Source organism: Protopterus annectens, chromosome 1.part0, assembly GCF_019279795.1.
Source record: "Protopterus annectens isolate FY-2018-M chromosome 1.part0, PAN1.0, whole genome shotgun sequence".
Taxonomy (NCBI): domain Eukaryota; kingdom Metazoa; phylum Chordata; order Ceratodontiformes; family Protopteridae; genus Protopterus; species Protopterus annectens.
Genome location: NC_056725.1, coordinates 1,204,699,727 through 1,204,705,726, shown reverse-complemented (window position 1 = coordinate 1,204,705,726; position 6,000 = coordinate 1,204,699,727). Strand labels below are relative to the sequence as shown.

At 45.1% G+C, this 6,000-nt stretch overlaps 1 protein-coding gene across 1 annotated transcript in view; it reads right to left on the bottom strand.

The window, feature by feature from the left end:
* TBC1D10A (TBC1 domain family member 10A) overlaps positions 1-6,000 on the bottom strand; it is a gene marked incomplete in the record, with an annotated part of 1,058,544 nt that overhangs the window by 736,430 nt on the left and 316,114 nt on the right.

Sequence of the window (6,000 nt, the reverse complement as noted above, 5' to 3'; positions counted from 1 at the left end):
GAGTAATTAACCGATCCTCTGTCAAGCACAGCCAATGAAGTGATCCCAGGGGTGTATTTTCTGTTACCCATCCACTCGTCAAGATTTCTCTTGAGTGTTAGTGAGGGGCTCTGCCTGACAATTTGGAATTTTGTTCCAAAGCATGGGGAGTCTCTGACAGGAATTTATCCCCCCAGCATGTTCTATTTGTTGTGGCGAGGTTTAGCTCACTAGAGCGCGTGGCTTGCACTGACTTGGATTTCTTTAGGTGGAGTATGTCCATCAATTCTGAGTTGGACATGGCTTTGTAAGTCAGGCAGAGATCACCTCTAAGTAGGCGATATGCCACTGAGTACAGCCGGAGTTTTTTTCAGTCAGGCTGCATAGGACATATGTTTGAGGCCAGTAATCCTCTTGGAGAAGTACTTTTGTGGTCTTTCCAGCTGTTGGAAGTGTACTGTGTGGTACATCCCAAATGGGGCATTGTACTCTATGATGGGTCTAATGAGTGACGAGTAGAGGGGCACTATAACTCTATTTCTAGATGCGAACCCTTTAGTAATTAGATGGACCACATAGAAGGATTTCCTAACTACTTTGTCAATACGATTGTCAAAGGAGAGATTACTACTTATCCGGGTCCCCAGATCTCTTATTACTCTTCTGTATTAAGGGGGCTGCCACCTATGTGGTAATTCGTGGGTGTTTTGTTTTTCCCAAATGGGATGACTATGCATTTTTTTGGCATTTAGCTTGAGGCCATGACTTTGACACCAGGTGTCCGTCTCAGTAAGGGCCTTTTGGAGGATGTCCGTGTCAGCCGGAGAGTCAATTATGGCTCCCATTTTGCAGTCATCGGCAAACTTGGTTAGCCACAGTCCGCCTGTGTTTGCCTGTACTTCTGAGAAGTATATGCGGAACAGTAGGGGTCCCAGGACTGAGCCTTGCGGGACACCACTTGTGACCGGTTTAGAGTTGGACCTGGAGCCTGGTATTCTTACAGTACGAGTTCTGTCTGTAAGCCAGTCGGCAACCCATCTCGTGACGTAGGGGTTTATGTTCAGGCTGGTGAATTTTTCTGTAATATCAGAGTGGGGAATGGTGTCAAAAGCCTTGGCAAGGTCAAGGTAGGCTGTGTGAACCACCTTTCCCTTGTCTATGGCCTTGGTGACCGTCTCGAAGAAGTCAACCAGGTCTAGTAGGCATGATCTGCGCTTCAAACACTTGACCCGATCCAGTTCGGCTTTGAGGTTCTCAATTTCTTTGTTAACAACTTCCATGATGATACGCTCCATAGCCTTGCTGACCAGGCTAGTTAGGCTTATGAGGCGATAGTTAACAGGGTCAGTTGTGGCCCCTCCTTTGTGGAGAGGAATAACCATTGCTGTGCTCCTTTCTATGGGCACGTAGCCTGTAGAGAGGCTGAGGTTGAACAGCGTGTTTAGGCAGAGGGTTAGTTCGTTCTGTAGTCCGTGCAAGACACAGCCTGGGACACCATCTGGTCCCATTGACGCTGTGTTTTTGGCTTTTGAAAGGGGTGTTTTCACCTGTGCGTCTGATTTTTGGGACACTGCACTTTTCTGGTATTGTGGGTCCTTTTGGAGGGGAGAGGGGGGTGAAGTTTGCACCGACGCTCTCTGCCAGAATGTTGGCAATATCAGTAGGTTCAGTATATTTTGTGCTATTTTGCACTAGTTCAGTGCATATCTGCGAGTTGCCACTTAGATTTTTAACATAGCTAAAGAAGGCTTTGTGGTTATCTTTTGAATCCTTGGCTATTTTTCTTTCGAAGTTAGTCTTGGATGATTTCATGAGGGACCTTAGTTTCTTACAGATACGGATCAGGGATGTCTTTCCCTCTAGGGATTTGCTTTTTCTCTGAACTAGTTTCCTCCTCCTACTGTATAGCCTGTTTATTGCAGGGGTCCACCAAACTGGTTTCCTTCTCTTAGAGGAGTGAGAATTGGTTTTGCTAGGGATGGCATGTTCCATGCATCCTTGCAGGTGCTCAGAGTGCATTTGTAAAGGTTTCTGCATCTTGGGAAGGGTTATCCTTTAACGTGGGAGCTGTGAAACTTACCACCTCTGTGTTAAGTAAAGTGAAGTTAGCTTTAGAAAATTTTTTTTACTGGGGTTTCCTTAGTTGGGGGTGGTGGTGGGGTGTAGACATCCAGAGTGATTAGTTTATGGTCTGATCTAACCAGTGACTGGTTGACCTCCGGTATGGAACACCTTTTGCCCATGTTGGTGATGACCAGGTCCAATATGTTTTCACCTCTGGTAGGGAAGTTTACCAGCTGATCCAGAGCGTTTGGGTTGATGAATTCCAGGAAGCGCTGGGCCTGGGAATTTGTACTACAGTAGTTTTCCCTGTGAATGGTAGGGTAATTGAAATCGCTCAATATCAGGGTGTTCAGCAGGACCTTCATGTTTTTCCAGCGTCTCCAGAAAGGTGGAGTGGTGGTCCTGGATCATGGAGGGTGATGTGTAGCAGGCCACAATTTGCACTGCAGATTTACCCGATGTTAGTTGCACATGGATGATCTCAGAGATATCATGCTGCGCCACTAACCTGGAGGTGTAGGTATCCTTGATAAATATGGATACACCCCCTCCTTGTGTGTTTCGGTCCATGCTCTGGGGCCGAAACGTGTGATACGAGTTGTAGCCCGGTAGTGCTGGGGTGCTCTCTAGAGCCTTGAACCAGGTTTCAGTCACTGCACAGATGTCAACGTTTTCCATACTGAAGAGTGCTTAGAGCGCGTGCATTTTGAGATTTAAACTGCTGCCGTTGAGTAGCATAACCCTCAGTTTTTTGTTAACTGTGCTGTTTACAGAGGTGGGTATGACTTTTGAGCCTTGCCTAAAAAAGGCACTATGGGGGCAGCAAGAGCCTTGGCCAGTATTCGAAAGCCTAGGGGTGACAGGTGCAAGCAGTCTCTTGCGAAGCAATATGGCTTGTCGAGCATGTCGTCCCAGGCTGACAGACACTAGATCCCCTTTGAATAACACCAGAAGCTTAGCCAATTGTTGAAATTGATCATTTTTTTCTTTCTATTGAGGTATCATTCTTGGTGAGGGCAGGATGCCAGTCAGGGTCATACCAGCCTGGGCTGCATGATCAGAGAGCTCTTCCATGTTTCTCTTCATGTAGTCCAGGGAGATACGTCTCAGGTCATTCACACCAACATGAACAATGACAGTCATATTTGTACTTGTTCTGGAGTGACCTGAGTGCTTGTGTTATGTGGCGGATTCTGGCTCCCGACAGGCAGCTAACAGTAACCTTCTGCTTGTCCAGCCTAGTGAGTGGGATGTCAGTGTGCCTGACTATAGAGTCACTTTTACTAGTGTGTCAGGTATGTTATTTTGCCTTAAGGTCTGTGATTGTGCGGCACACTGATTTTGTGTATGTGTTGTCTGGTTTGTGATGGGAGGTGATGGTTGTTTGGGTGTCTGCTTTGGAGGTCTCTGATGCTTTTGCAGGTTTTTATTTAGAGCCAACGAGTATGATTTTGTGTACTTGTGCATGTTTTGCCAGTGCTGTTTTAGTAGGTCTGTGTGCAGCTGGAGGTGTGGTGCAAGTGTTAACCTTCTCCTCTTGACTGTCTGTTCCAGTCTTGGGTGGAGACAGCTTAGCTTCCAGTTTGGCTGTATAATAGCATCTCTCGCACATGTTAGTGTTTTGTGGTAGGAGGAGAGGGTTGTCTGTGTACATGAGGCAGTTTTAACATTGCCTAAGGATACCCAGATTCACCAGCTGGACTGGAGAGTGCACCCGAAGTTGCCCTTTGGTCATGCCTGCATAGTAGGGTGAGCTGCTTAGTCGCTTGGTTGGTGAGGGGTGAATAAAGAGCCTTGTCCTGCTGGGCAATCAGTGTCAGGGTATATATTGGCGCTTGCTACTAGGTCTGAGCAAGTTCTGGGCTGTAAGATGCTTTTTGAGTGCTTAGGTTGAGAGTTAGACTAGTTAAGGGAAAAACTTTAGAGGAGACTTAGTGGAGCGGGGAATAATTTAACCGTACCTAACCGGCACTGCCTGATGCGTAAAACCTTGCAAACGCGGTTTTTATAGTAGGGAAAAGAAAGATAAAAATTAGCCCAAAATGGCCAACAAACTACTAACTTCTGGGCTGGAACCACTCCTCCAGGGACAGAGGTTGCTCGAAGCTCCCCTCTCTCAAAGGTGAACAGAGAAACTTCCTTCTATCCAAGTAAGGTACAGGCAACTCAGAAACTAGTATCACAGCCCTGAATTCAGCACCAGCCTGAAAACTGGACTATACTAGCTTAGAAAGGCGGGAAACAAGGAATTTTTTTTTTTTTTAAAGATAAGGCAAAAACAGTAAAAAAATACACTTAAAACAGCTTTAAACGACTACAAAAGATCAGAAAAGACTATCGCACTTCAGTGTGTATCCTACAACAGTTAAACAAATTAAACAGAAAACTTTTTAAAACTGCAGGCAGTCAATAAGTACAATAAGTGAAAAAAACAAGCCTTTAAATCACAATAAACACTAGAAAATTTGCGTTTAGGTGGAAAACAGTTAAATACAGCAAGAAAGTACAGAAAACTGATACTTAACTCCAAAATCTCGCTTCTAAGCTAGAAGGCTTGTATCAGGTATTAGGCTTTCTAGTGCTACAAAGTAGGTTAGTTACAGGAAAGATGGGAAAGGAGCACAGATGTGGTCTTTTAAACCAGAAAGTTGAAAGAGACGGACAAACTGTACAAATGGTCAATAAACTACAATTTCTGGGCCAAGAAATACAGTTGTTTACACTCACCATAAATGTAGATGTTAGAGTGTATTCACTGTTGCAGTCATTACATTTGGGTAATCTGCTTGCAGGTTGCCCTCAGTCGGCCTGATTAACAAAGTCTTGGGTCCTGCGTCAATTGCTGTCCCTTCTTCCATGACATCAGGTCGTCAAGGGTATAAAACATGCAGCAGACACCATTACATCAGTTTTTCTTGTCCCAGATGTCAGGTGCCCCCCTAATGGGAAGCAATTAAACATAAAAACACAAATGTATACCTCCAACAAAAAAGCAAATACACCAAAAAGGCTTTTAAGCAGAGTAAAGAAAAGTACAGGTATAGACAAAAGAAGTTACGGGGCAGGAGGGAGGGTAACCAAGACTGCAACAGTGAATACACTCCAACATCTACATTATAGTAAAAGTGTACACAACTGTACTATGTCCTTCGTGTTTCACTGCTGCAGTCATCACATTTGGATATATTCCCAAAGCTATGGTTGGGAGGAAGAGTTAAGAGAGCATAAGGGCCAGCTATAAGGCCCTGCAAGACTGCAGTGGCAAAGCCAGCTCTGGATTTAGAGAAAATTGGCAAATGATAATGCTTGGTGAAATTAAGTACAGAACTCCAGGTAGCAGCTCCTAGGATGTCCCTGGTAGGAATGCCTCTGAGAAAGGTTGGAGAAGTAGATGCAGCCCTGGTGGAGTGAGGTCTGATCCACTGGGGGATAGGTTTTCCATGGTGCTTAAAGCAGAAATTAATGCAATGGCTTATCTATTTAGAAATGGTTTGTTTTGAAATAGCCTTCACCTCTGCAGCAAATGCTACCACCAGTTCAGATTTTCTTTGAGGTTTAGTCCTGTCCAAGTAAAATCTAAGTTGTCTGTGCACATCCAAGGAATGCAGTATCCCTTCCCCTTTGTTCTGTGGCTTGGGAAAGAAGGCTGGCAAATGAATGGCCCGATTAAGAGCCACACTGGATACCACCTTGGGCATGAAGGATGGATTGGTTCAGAGTGACACCCTGTCCGCATGAAAGATGATGAAAGGCTCCACTGCCATAAGGGCCTGTAATTCAGATACCCTTATAGCTGAAGTGATTGCTAAAAGGAAAGCTGTTTTCCAAGAAACAAATTTGAAGTCTGCAGTAGCAGTTGGCTCGAAAGGAAGTAGTGAGTTTCTCCAAGACAAAGTTAAGGTCCCAGGCTGGGGATGGAGCTCTCCTGGGTGGTCTCAAATTTTTGGCCCCTCTGAG